The sequence below is a fragment of the Arvicola amphibius genome, chromosome X, assembly GCF_903992535.2.
Source record: "Arvicola amphibius chromosome X, mArvAmp1.2, whole genome shotgun sequence".
NCBI classification, from domain to species: Eukaryota; Metazoa; Chordata; class Mammalia; order Rodentia; family Cricetidae; genus Arvicola; species Arvicola amphibius.
In genome coordinates, this window is record NC_052065.1 from 109886091 (window position 1) to 109900541 (window position 14451).

Here is a 14451-nt window from a genome sequence, read left to right on the forward strand (position 1 = left end):
GACACTTAGACACTTAGACACTTAGACAGTAAAAAAAAGGGTATTTTCAACCTAGCAGTGCCTTTAATCCCAGCAGTCGGGAGACAGAGGCAGGCAGATCTTTGTGAGTTCGAGGCCAGCCTGGTCTACAGAGTGAGTTCCAGGACAGGCTCCAAAGCTACAGAGAAACCCTGTCTCAAAAATAAACAAACAAACAAACAAAAAAGGTATTTTCTGATCTTGTAGAGCACCCAAGTACAGTTCTGAGCACACACATGGAGGCCCACAGTGTGTTGTAACTCCAGTTCCAGGGAAGCCAAACCCTTCATTTGGCCTCAGCAGGCACTGCAGGTGCGTGGTTCACACACATGTAGACAAGCACCCGTGCACGTAAAATAAACAGAAATCTTTAAAAATATATGAAATTATATACATATAATTTTTAAATAATTCTAGGATTGAACATAAAGCTTTGTATTATTAATAATTACTAATACATATTAGGCAAGTTTTCACTAAGACTGACCTATGACCCCTGGCCCACTTCTGCTTGTTTTATAAATTGGAAAAAGGGCAAAGTCTTTTCTGAAGCATTTGTCTCTACATTCTGTACCAAACACTGAGACCAAAGAAACTTTCAAATGCATTGGGGTCCAAGTTGACAGAGTCCTTAGAAGTCACCTTACCTAACTTTTCTTCTGATGCTAAATCTCACCTTGCAGTTTTCTGTCAAACAGTCTTTTGGTTTCTCTGTAAGAATATGTGACCGTGAGTTAATATGTATGTATGTATGTATGTATGTATGTATGTATGTATGTTATTTGGTTTGGTATCTGAAGACAGGGTTTCTCTGTGTAGCCCTGGCTGTCCTGGAACTCAGTCTGTAGACCATGCTGACCTCGAGCTCAGACATCCTCCTGCCACTGTCTCCTGAGTGCTGGGATTAAGGAAGTGTGCAACCACACTGAGTTACTAATTTTCAAGGTCTTGTTTGGAATTTTTAAAAGGAAGTTGCGCGTTGGTAAGCACGCCTTTAATCCCAGCACTCAGGAGGCAGAGGCAGAGGCAGAGGCAGGCGGATCTCTGTGAGTTCGAGGCCAGCCTGCTCTACAAGAGCTAGTTCCAGGACAGGCTCCAAAGCTACAGAGAAACTGTCTTGAGAAACCTAAGGAAAAAAAAGGAGCTAAAGTTAAGTCAGTAGGAAGGGAAGATTTCTAACTTCTTTCTACTCTCAACTGTCTGGAACTGTTGGGCCCTAAAGCCCCACCAAGGAGGAAGTCACCCCAAGAGACACTCTCAGCACGGTTGATGCAATAGCAAGAGGAATTTTTATTCTTCCACGGCAGAGGTCCCTCAGCCTCGAGAGGAGAAGGACCCCTGCTTTGTCTATTACAAGCTCTTTTAAAGGAAAAACCACAAAATCAGGGAGGGGGTAGTACAGAATCAAAGGGAAAGTTCAGAAATCATTTGTCAACTACTGTGACTAGTTCATTCAACGGTCAGTTAACTCTAATTGATCAATGCTATGGCGATTACAAGGAGAAACACCTGCAGGTCGTCTCACCCCAGTTCCAGAGTCTGGGTCTATTGAGGAAAGACTACAATGGGGATGGAAAGGACTCAAAGCTCCATTGCACGCGTGGTTGGTTACCAGGGTCCTGGTTCCCAGGAAGGGGGGGGGGTGGAGTAATGCTAAGGTGCCCCAAAGTCTTTTCAGAACTGCATGAGATAACTGCCTTTTTCCTGGGGCGTGACCTCTTATACTATACAAGCCGATGTAGCACCTGCTTCCGCTCTCATTTTCCGGCTGCGGAATTCTGTTTCTGATCTCCATTCAAACAGAGGATTCTGATTTGTGAGTGTACCCCTAAATAAATAACCATCTGTTTCTCAATTCTGAGCTAGTGTGGGATTTCTTTTAAGCGTTCTTCTTCATTTGGCACCCACATGGATTTGGACTCAATGCCTACCAGGTGGAAGGCCTAATGGCCTAGCCAGTCCATGGCCCAGACAATCTCCCAACCCTGCCAGCTTGGCTTGGTTTTACCTAAGCTGTCTGTTGTAGAATCCCCGCCATAACAGAGTTTACCACCTGCCTCTGCCTCCCAAGTGCTGGAATTAAAGGCATTTGGCACCACTGCTCAGCTCCATTTAGTATTTGTAAGAGAGATTTTAAAATATTTACTTACTTTTTTAAAAAAAATCATTTAACTTTATTTTATGTGTATTTGCTATGGAAGTGTCAAATTCCCTGAAACTGGCTGCCATGTCGGGGCTGGGAATGGAACCCAGCCCCCACATGGCAGCCCCATCTCTCCAGCCTCTGCTTTGCTTTGTCTTATGTGTGTATACATATACCACAAGCATGCAGGTGCCTATGTAGTTACTTGGGATCTCTTAGAACTGGAGTTACAGATGGCTGTTCGATGTATGTCTGTGCTGGACATTGAACCTGGGGCCACTGCAAGAATAGGTGTTTGTTTTTTGGGTTTTTTTTTTTGTTTTGTTTTTTTGAGAAAAGATTTCTCTGTAGCTTTGGAGCCTGTCCTGGAACTAGCTCTTATAGACCAGGTTGGCCTCGAATTTACAGGGATATGCTTACCTTTGCCTCCCAAGTGCTGGGACTAAAGGTGTGCGCCACCACCGCCCAGCAAGAACTGGTGTTTTTAACCACTGAGCTCTCTCCAGCCCCTAAAATAATGATTTTGTGTGTGTGTGTGTGTGTGTGTGTGTGTGTGTGTGTGTGTGTGAGAGAGAGAGAGAGAGAGAGAGAGAGAGAGAGAGAGAGAGAGAGAGAGAGAGAGAGAGAGAGTTTCAATTTGTAGCCCAGGCTGGTCTCAAACTTAGAGATCTGCTTGCTCCTGCCTCCCAAGGACTGGGGCTAAAGGTGTGCACCATCACTCCCAATCTTAAGAATTTTTTTTTAAAATCAATCTAAAACCAAACTTCTCTGCTGAGCATGGTGGCCCACAGCTTTGATCCTAGCATTTAGTGGGCAGAAATAAGCAGATGGCTAAGATTTCCAGACCATTCAGGGCTAGAGAGTAAGACCCTCTCTTGAAGACAAAACAAGCCAGGTGTGGTGACACTCACTTTTAATCCCAGCACTCAGGGGGCAGAGGCAGGTGGATTACTATAAATTTGAAGCCAGCCTGGCCTACAGAGTGAGTTCCAGTTCAGCCATGCCCACATTATGAGACTCTGTCTCAAAGAGCAAAAACACAAAGGACAACAGCAAAACCAAGATGAAAACCAAGCCCCCCAAACTTCGTGTTTAGTTCTATTCAGTGCAATGTCATCGGCGTGAAGCCACTGTTCAAGTCGGTTAATAATACATTTTGAAGCATCTGAATTTGAACGATCACATTAGCTTGCTTTTTAAAATTTGGATCAGTTGACGTTTTTGATCACTCCTGAAAATGTTTCTGCCGTTGATGCTAGTTCCTGGTTGACTGCGGTGGCAGGCACATGCCTGACATCCTAGCACTAGGGAGGCTAGTTTGGAGCCAGCTTTAGCTACCCAGTGAGTTAGAAGCTAGCCTGGGCTGAATAGTGCTGTGCTACAAATAACGATGAGATTGCCCTTTTCTTTTGCACACTTGTTCTCACTCTCAGAGCAACACTTACATATTACCCACTCCTTTGCACAGTTTAGCTCTCCCTTCTGTTATGGTTTAGGTAAACCGGTACCGTTCCCTGAGTGGAGGCAGCGGGCAACTGGCGTGCCACGAAAGCAGCCGGTTCCATGCAGGGAGCCATGCAGGTGGGGGAGGGATGACAGAGAAAGTGGATATTTATTTAGTGAGTTTTGGAGGGGAAAGGGGGAAAGGGCAGAAAGAAGAAGGACTGAGAGAGAAAACAGAGAGAGGAGGGGAGGGAAGGGGAGAAGAGGGAGAAGGGAGAGAGGCAGAAGCTGCCTCTTTAGGAGAGAGATGGAAAAGATGGAGCTCAAGCTGGAAGCAGAAGGAAGATCTGCTTGCCTGGTGGAGGTTGGGGGGGAGGTAGTGGGCGGGGCTTGTCTCTTAAAGGGACAAACAGACCACAACACCATCCCCCAGGATTCTTGGTTTCTGCCCTTTAGAACAGGAAGCTCGAATTCTTTTCCCCATATCTGGTTGTATCAGCCACAGACTGAATTTCTGTGAAAAGAAAAAAGTATTTTAGAGAGGGCTTTGAGAAAGGGTTTTGTTATGTGTACTAGATTGGCCATGAAATCATAGCCGTTCTCCTTTCTCAGCCTCCTGGCGGTTGGGATTATAGATAGGCATGAACTACCCACCATCCCTGGCCCAAGTTAAAAGTAGACAACAGAAATTTCTCGACATATTATATAGAAAAGAGTCTACCAAAGTGATTCCTCTACTAACACCACAAACATCTTTATTATTTGGTCATTTCATTAACATGGAGATTCCTGGGCCCCACTAAGACCTTCAGATTCTCTGGAAATGAGGCTCAGTAACTTCTGTTGTTGTTTTAGGTAAGGTTTTGTTGTGTAGTCCCCGGTTCACCTCAAAAATTTACAGATCTCAAGAAGAAATGGAAAGGGAGAGGGAGGAAGAGAGAAACAGTGTGAGAGAGAGACAGACAGACAGAGACAGAAACAGATGGGGGTAATAACTTTATAAAAATAGACTAATGGACTGGTGGTGGTGGTGCACACCTTTAATCCCATTACTAGGGAGGCAGAGGCAGGCAGATCTCTGTGAGTTCAAGGCCAGCCTGGTCTACAGAGTGAGTTCCAGGACAGGCTCCAAATGTATGGCAAAACCCTGTCTTGAAAAACCAAAAAAAGTAAATAAATAAACTAACAAACAGTCTCACTTTTTTTTTTGCTAAGGAGAACAGGTGGCTCTTAGGTAAGAACATCTTGTTACATATGACAATGTGACAGCATTCTAAAGACTCAACAGCTTTATGTGGCTGTCTGCTGTCTCTATCCTTGGTTACAGAATTTTGGGTGAGTGGGTACCTCCCAGAAACCAGTGAGTATCAGTAGAAAGGACTGGAAAATGTGCTTCAGAAAAGGATAATAGCAAGTGAACTGTACTTTCCTTTTGTGTGTGTGATAATTCTTGCTGTTTGCTTGGTTTTGGTCTTGTTTTGGTTTTTTTTTTTTTTTTTTTTTTTGGTTTTTCGAGACAGGGTTTCCCTGTAGTTTCTAGAGCCTGTCCTGGAACTAGCTCTTGTAGACCAGGCTGGCCTCGAACTCAGAGATCCGCCTGCCTCTGCCTCCCGAGTGCTGGGATTAAAGGCGTGCGCCACCACCGCCCGGCTTGTTTTTTGAGACAGGGTTTCTCAGTGTAACATGCCTGACTTTCCTGGAACTCCCTCTGTAGACCAGGATGGTCTTGAACTCACAGAGATCCACCTGCCTCTGCCTCCCAAGTGCTGGGATTAAAGGCGTGCAGCACCACTGTGTGTGTGTGTGTGTGTGTGTGTGTGTGTGTGTGTGTGTGTTAGTTCTCTATTAACACATTAGTATGTAGTATGTAGTACCATGTCTAAAACTATCAGAAATACTACTGCAACACTAATATTGTAATAATAAATATTGGTAACACCACTACCAGGAGTGGTTGTATTTATTAGTTATTAAATAACAATTGAACACATTTAAGGTATACATCATGATATTTCAACAGCTTCTTTTTTTCTAATTTTGTTCGCATTAACAGTGAAGAGGTTGGCTAGATGAACTGTCTTTCTTTTTCCTTTCTTTCTTTCTTTCTTCCTTCCTTCCTTCCTTCCTTTCTTTCTTTTTTTTCGAGACAGGCTTTCTCTATAGCTTTGGATTCTGTCCTGGAACCAGCTCTTGTAGACCAGGCTGGCCTTGAACTCACAAAGATCCGCTTGCCTCTGTCTTCCGAGTCTTGGGATCAGAGGTGTGCGCCACCGCCTGGCTTAGACTGTTTAAAAAAAAAGCCTATTGTAAGTCAACAACTATTTCCATGAGCATGCACCGGGAAAGCAAAACACCTGTGGAGTGAAGGTGCTAGGAACCTTCTGCATTTGTTTGCTGAGAGTGCTAAGGTGACCAACCACTAAATTCTGCAGCAGAAGTGCGCCGGGCTTTCAGCTTTTCCTGTGCCTTTCTCACTCACATGAAACTTTAATGAAGGGAGCCTTTTAGAACACGGAGCTAGAGCCAAATGAGAACAGAACAGGGGGCAAGAAGTTCTGAGGTAAGAGTTCTGTTCTCAGCTCTGCTGCCAGCTTGAGTAAGCAACTTGACCTTGGCGAGCAAAGTGGCAGGGTTGACACAGATAAGGGCCCTTTCTGATTTCAAAATATCTGCCATTCTGTAGCAGGAAATCTGCAGCATGCCTTCTATGTCAAAGAGCTTGTTGCAGTCATTTCAGTTAGCTCTTTGGTTAAGTGACTATCATCAATGGCGGGGGTGGGGGGGCTAAGTCTTTCTTAATCTGATTTCCCCCTCTAAACTTCCACTAAGAAGGAAGGGAACAATGTGGCATTATTTCCCGCAGTGTGCCATTTTAAAACTTGTTAGATTATAATATCTCAGGATCTATCTCTTCCATAGCCTATTGAGTATAAAGACAAATACATTTTTTAATTTTTTCATTGGTTAATGAATAAATGAAGACAAATCTTAAAGCCAGGCATTGTAGGCTTCATGTGGAATTCCAGCATTTGGGAGGCTAAGACAGGAGGATCACTTCAAGTTCAAAGCTATCCTGGGTTCTAAAGTAAAACAAAAACTGAAAATCACAGAGAAAGGCACGCTAGTACAGGCTTGTAATTCTAATACTGGGAAAGAGTGTTCAAGGCCAGCCTAGGCAGCAGCATGAAATGCTATCTCAAAAGAAAAACAATTAGAGGCTGGAGCGTAGCATCAGTGCTTAAAACTGCTTATTGGTTTTCCAGAGGACCTGAGTTTAGTTCCCAGAACCCACATCAGGCAGCTTATAACCACCGGTAACTCTGGTTCCGGGTCATTGCCATACATGCATATATATTGGAGAGCACACACCTTTCAAAAAAGAAGAAAATCACAGAGAGGAGAAATGACAAAGTCTGTCTGCAAGTGTGTGTGTGCGCGCGCGCGTGCACGCGTGTGCACGGGAAAGATGCGGGAATAGACAGAGAAATAAAGATTCCAAAAGGAAGAAAGAGTATGATAAAGTTATGTACAGGTCAGACATCATGTCAGATGATAAAATTATGCATACATCAGACGCCGTCTTTTAGCCTAAAAGACTGAGGTAGGGGGAGATATAAACTCAAGGACGGCAGGGTGTGATGTCCCTTGCCTTAAATTCCAGTCCTCAGAAGGCGGAGGCAGGTAGACCTCTATGCATTTTGAGGGCAGCCTGGTCTACATAGCAGAGTTCCAGGCCAGGCAAGACTAACCAGTGAAACTCCATCACAAAGCAAAAGAAAACCAAAGCACAACACAACAAAACAGAAACAGTCCACAGCCAGACTTGGCTGCAGGCCAAGACCCAAACTCAACAACAAAAGGACACATTCTGAAGGAGAAAGTTGTCAAAGTAGGAGTCAGAAGTGTGTTACTGCTGGTTAGTCAACTGGGAAAAAAGAAAAAAAACCCTGCCACTTTCCCTGATAGAAGCAGCTGGAAAAAAACAAGAAGTAGGCTGGGACAATTCCTCCAGCTCAGTGCTGTCATTGTTATGCTCTCTAATATTCTTATAGCCTCTGTTTACTTATTAATTCAAGAAACATTCGTTGAGCACAGATTATGAGAACAGATTGTTGACAGATGTGGCCACCTTCTCTGCCCTGAAGCAGCTTTAAAAACAGCTTCTTCAACAGGCCAGTGAAGACACATCTGTTTGGGGGAAGTCCCCGTTGCTGGGGGAACACATAGGCTCAAGGTCTTCCTTCCTTTGCTGGCTTAGGAGGGAAATGGGTCACCTGAAGGAGGAGCAGGAGTCATCCTGGGGAGGCAGAGGTGAGGGACAAAGAATGCGCTCAGCAGAAGTTGTGAGCTATAGGTGATTTCAATCTGTTTTTGTCTTTAGCAGTGGCTTTAGAATGGTCTACATTTAGCTCCTACACAATTTGTATAGAATAATTATAAAATAGGAAAGTCAACTTGGATGCAATAATGTATGTGTGAAGAGGAAGAGATGCACAAAGGGACAAAGTGACATTCTCAGTGTTGCATGATAATTTACAAGAATCATTTCCCCCAATTTAAGGAATTTGTAATTTTCCTTTTTTTGTTGCCGTTATTTATTTTTTGAGGCGAGTCTCACTATGTAATCCTGGTTGGCCTGGAACCAGGATGACCTTGAACTAACAGAGATCCACTGGCCTCTGTCTTCTAAGAGCTGGGACTAAAGGTTTGTGCCAGCTCTCCCAGGCCCTTTCATTTCCTTTCTAGTGCTCCGTTTAGTATACATTATAGTGGTTCTCAGCCTGTAGGGCTCCACCCCCTTGGCAAACTGCTCTCTCCAAAAATGTTCATATTACAATTCTTAACAGTAGCAAAATTACAGTTATGAAATAACAACAAAAATAATTGTATAGTTGGGGTTGCCAGAACACGAGGACCTGTATTAAAGGTTGCAGTATTAGGAATGTTGAGAACCACTGATACACCACTTTAGAGCCATGGACTGGTGGTCCAAGTATAGAAACCCAGTCATTTGGGATGCTGTGGCAGAAATTATAAACTTCAGGCCTGCCAGAGCTACAGAGGGAATTTAAGGACAACCTGAGCAACCTAGTAAGACTGAGTTTCAAAAGTAAAAATACAAAACCAAAAAGGGCTGGGGCTTTTGTCCAGTAACAAAGTGCTTGCCCAGCATGCACAGTACCTCATGTCCAACTCCTGCACAAAATAAATGGTCCCATCTAAACACACATAGGTGTATCCTTAAACTGTCCATTTTGTTCCACGGATCGAACCCTCCTTGGAACAATACTGTTCTGGCGATTTTTTTTTTCGAGACAGGGTTTCCCTGTTTAACAGTCATAACTGTCCTGGAACTAACTTTTGTAGACCAGGCTGGCCTCGAATGCATAGGGATTCACCTGCCTCTGCCTCCTGAGTGCTGGGATTAAAGGCATGCACCACCACGGACATGCCTTTGACGATTTTTTTAAATGAAAGCATGCTCCTTTTTGAGGACCTTTTGATGTGTCAGTAAGGCTAATTCATCAACCTCACACTAGCCTCATTGTTACTGTGACAGCATTGTTCAAATGCTATTAAAGTTTGTTAATCTGTTGACTTTAAGGAATGGGAGTTATGCCAGATGAACTGTGGTCATAATGCAACTAGCGCAAAGGTATCAGGGGAGAATTGCAGCTCCGGAAAGAAGAAAGGCGGGCCCGATCCAACTTGTTGACGGTTTTGAGAAGTTGCTGTGATAATCTGAGGGCCAATGGATTCCAGAAGTCTAGTTTAACATTGTGACAGCCGGGACCAGCTTTGCTCCCATCTCACCAAGTACTTACCTTGTGACACATTTCCAGATGTCCAAAAATGAACACTAAGTCTAAAGTTGTTGATTAAAATTCCCTGTAGACTAAAATGGCTACAAGGCAGATATTATGACATATGCTAAGAACACCTATTCAGGGCTCTCAGGCAGGAGGATTGCTTGAACCTACCTAATCTTTCAAAACCAGTCTAGACAATGCAGTCAGATCAGGCCTCAAATTCATAAAAAAATATAAATAAATAAAATAAAATTGTGCTGTCCTGTGATACAATTTTTTGGGGGTTTTCCCAAGACAGTGTTTCTCTGTGTAGCCCAGTTCTGTCATAGAACTTGTTCTATGTCTGTCGTCAACTCACAGAGACCTTCCTCCCAAATGGGCCTCCTGAGTGCTGAGATTAAAGGTGTGCACCACCACTGCCCAGCTGTGATACAATTTTTCTACTAACTACATATGAGTTTGGGGAGTGTGGTTTATGCTGGGCATGGTGGCACAGACCTTTAATCCCACCACTGGGAGGCAGAAGCAGGTGGATCTCTATGAGTTTGAGGCTAGCCTAGTCTACAAAGAGAGTTGCAGAACAGGCACCAAAAACTACAGAGAAACCCTGTCTCGAAAATCAAAAAACAAAAAACAAACAAACAAAAAAACAATATATTTATACACTTTCTTTTACTATGCAGGGTCTTGCTGTATAGCCCAGGCTGATCTTTTCCCTGCTGTGGACTCTTTCATGCTGGGATTACAAACATGTGCCACTATGCCTAGCAAGAATGTTTCTTTGTTTATTTATTGGTTTATTTTGTTTTGGTTTAGGAGGGTGTTGTTTGCTTGTTTGTTTAAATTTATTTCATGTGCATTGGTGTGAAAGTGTCAGGTACCCCTGAAACTGGAGTTACAGACAGTTGTGAGCTATCACATGAGTGCTGGGAATTGAATCCAGGCCCTCTAGAAGAGCAGCCAGTGCTCTTAGCCACTGAGCCAATCTCTCCAGCCCCTTATTTATTTATTTTTTTAAATAAACCATTGTAAAGCTATGCAAATAAATTTTACCCAGCCCTTTGTAAATTGGGGTCTTGGGAGGTAGAGGTAGAAAGAACAGCCTCTAATGGTCATCCTCAGTGGCATAGGAAATTCAAGGCTTTGCCTTAAAAGAAAAGAATGAGGAAAAACTATGACTTTTTGTTTGTTTTCGACACAGGATTTCTCTGTGTAGCACTGGCTATCCTGGAACTCTCTCTGTAGACCAGGCTGGACTCAAATTCAGAGATCTGCCTGCCTCTGCCTCAAAAGTGCTAAGACTTTTAAGGTCTGTGCTACCACCTGTAACATGAGGGCCTGCTTGTTGGGGGTTTTTGTCCTGCCCAGTTCCCACAGCTGGTAAGCCCCAGAGAAAATCACACAGAAATCTCCATAAGTTATAAACTGATTGGCCCATTAGCTCAAGCTTTGTATTAGCTCTTATAACACATTAACCCATTTTTCTTGTCTATGCTAGCCACATGGCTCGGTACCTTTTTCGGCAGGGCAGGTCACATCTTCCTTCTTCTGTGTCTGGGCAGGACTGCAGAAAGACCTTCCTTCTTCCCAGAATACTCCTGTTCTCATTGCCCCACCTCTACTTCCTGTCTGGTTGTCCCACCTATACTTCCTGCCTGGCTAATGGCCAATCAGCATTAATTTAAAACATGATTGACAGAACACAGACAATTCTCCCACACCAACCACCACCCTGCTCTTTTATTATTTATTTTTGGTTTTTCAAGACAATGTTTCTCTCTGTATCTCTAGCTGTCCCAGAACTCAGTAGACCAAGCTGGCTTCAAACTCTCAGAGATTCCCCTGACTCTGCCTCCTGAGTGCTGGGATTAAAGATATGAGCCACCACTGCCTGGCTTGCAACTTAAAAAAAAAACCTGAACAAGGTGGTGTCTGACTTCAATACCAGCACTCTAGGAGGCAGAGGCAGGTAGTTCAAGGACAGTCTTGTCTAAGTAGCCAAGAGTTCCAAGCTGGCCAGGGCTACTTAGTGATATGCTGCCTAAAAAACAAACAAATAAAGAACAATAACAAAAACCCCAAGAGAGATGACAAAGTGGCTCGGTGTGGTGGCGGCACACACCTTTAACCTCAGCAGAGGCAGGTGGATTTCTGCTTCTACAAAAGTCCACCACTACAAGCAATAAAAGGAAAAGCCAAAGGAAAGAAGAAAGGAAGGAAGGATACATTATTTAATGCCCAATATCAAGGAAATGATTTTTTTAGAAAATAATTTTTTAAAAAGATTTATTATGGATACAGTGTTCTGCCTGCATGTATGTCTGCAGGCCAGAAGAGGGCACCAGATTTCTTTACAGATGGTTGTGAGCCACCATATGGTTGTTGAACTCAGATCCTCTGGAAGAGCAGGCAGTGCTCTTAACCCTGAGCCATCTCTCCAGCCCAGAAATGTTTTTTTTTAATTATCATGTAATGTCAGGAAAGTCACTTTCTCCCTTTGTTTATCTCATCATCCTTTCCACATATAAATTATGTCACCCAAACTGACTTTCATATTTTAAAAATAAGTGTCTAGATCAGTAGATTTCCACATGGCTTAGTTTTTTGTATTCCCCCTGCCCCTTTTCATCATCCTCTCCCCCTATCACCGCTCAGAGTTGTCTATGCTCAGTGTCTTCTCTCTCCTTGACCATCTTCTTTTTCTGTAGCAGGCTTTTTCTTTTGGGCCACCAACCAGCTCCCAAATCATGAAATGGAGACTTACTATTTTTGAATGCTAGGCCTAGTTTAAGCTCATTTCTGGCTAGTTCTTTTGACTTAACTCATTTCTCTTTATCTACCTTTTGCCTCAGAGCTTATTACTTTTTAAATTTCTGTGTATATACTTTCACTGCTTCTTGAAGTCTGGCTGGCTAGTAGCTGCCTAGCTTCTTGCCCCAGGCATGTCACTCTTTCTCACCTCCTTTTTCTCTCTCTTGTTCTTCCTTCTCTCTAGCCTAGATTTCTCCCCCTATTATCTCTGCCTGCCAGCCCCACCTATCTTTTCTCCTGCCCAGCAATTGGCTGTTCAACTTTTGATTAGACCAATCAGGTGCCTTAGGCAGGCAACGTGAAACAAATGCTACACATCTTTACATAATTTAACGAATGCAGCATGAACAAATATATCACATCTTTGCCAATTTTCCATGTGCTCTGAAGACCCATCTCCCTCTCTCCAATGGCCTCTTGCTATCTTTTTCTTTCGGAATATACCAATTCTCAATGGTAAGCACTTCAAATAGGAAAGAACATATGGTATTTGTCTTTTGGGGCCTGGATTACCTCACTTAATAATGTTTTCTAGAGCCATTAATTTTTCTGCAAATTTCACATTTTCATTCTTCTGTACCACTAATTATATATACATATACATATACATACACACATGTATATCACATATATACACAATATATACATCACATATATTTATATCACAATATATAATACACATATTTTCATTATCCATTCATTAATAAACATCTAGGCTGATTCTATTTCTTTGCTACTGTAAATAGAGCAGTGGCTATAGAAGTATAGGCATTGCTATTGTAGGGTGTGGGCTCCTTGGGCCATATGTCCAGATATGGCATAGCTGGTACATGGTAATAATAGAGATCACATGGTAATGAGTAGATGATAGCAATAGTGCTTGTTGATTTCTTTAAATTTTTTGTTTGTTTTTAATTCCTTTTTTTTTTCAAGACAGGGTTTCTCTGTGTGGCTTTGTAGCCCAGGCTGGCTTCAAACTCACAGAGATCCACCTGCCTCTGCCTCCCGAGTGCTGGGATTAAACACGTGCGCCATTACCACCTGGCTTTAATTCTTCCTTTTAATACATAACTTATTTTATGTCATTGCTGTTTTGCTGCATGTATATCTGTACGAGCATTTCATATTTCCTGGAACTGGAATTATAGACAGGTGTGAGCTTCTCTGTGAGTGCTGGGAATTGAAATCAGGTCCTCTGGAATAACAGTGCTCTTAACCACTGAGCCATCTCTCCAGCCCCTGCTTCTTGATTCTTAATCTCTCTACCTGTAAATTCAGTTCCTTCCTCTAAGGTCTGGATTTCATCCTTTACCAAATCTAGTGCGGTTTCTTTCTTTTTGAGACAAAGTGTTACTGTTCAGTACACTCGAACTAACAGAGATCCTCCTGCCTCTGCCTCCTGAGTGCTGGGATAAAAGGCGTGTGCCACCACTGCCCGGCCAGTGTGATCTTTTCATATGTACATATTGTAAAGGTAAAAAAAATGCTATAGATCCCCAAGTGGCTGCAGCAGCAAAAACGCTGCAGGTCCCCGAGTGGCAGTAGGTAGCAGGTCCTGGGCAGGGATGGTGCATGAGACCATGCCTCCGAAGGCATGCTATGCAGAGTGAGGTTGGATATTTATTTAGTGGGTTATGGAAGTATGGAAGGGAAGGGGAGAAGGAGAAGAGCAGAGAGAGAGGAGAGAGAGAGGGGGGGGATAGATAGAAGCTGCTTCTTCAAGAGGGAGATAGAAAAGGAAGAGATTCAGACTACCAGCCGGAAGGAAGGTCTGCCTGCCTCAGTGGAGTGGGGAGGGGAGGGATTGGGCGTGGCTTGTCTCTTAAAGAGACAGGAAAGACCATTACACATTTGACAAACTTTGTCTTCCCAAGGTCTTTACTCCATCATTCATTGTCCTGATACTGGGGAAAGGGTTTATCAATGATCTTCCAGCCAAGCTAGTTGTGCATGCCTTTAATTCCAGTACTGGAGGCAGAGGCAGGAGGATCTCTGAGTTCCAGGCCAGCCTGGTCTATACAAGTTCCAGGCCAGCCAGGGCCACATTAGTGAGATCCTGTCTCAAAAAACAAAACAACAACCGAGAGAGAGAGAAAGAGAGAGAGAGAGAGAGAGAGAGAGAGAGAGAGAGAGAGAGAGAGAGAGAGAGAGAGAGAGAGAGAGAGAGAGAGAGAGAGAGTTGAGGAAACGGACAGAGTTCACGAATAAGGATTGGTGGGACAACTT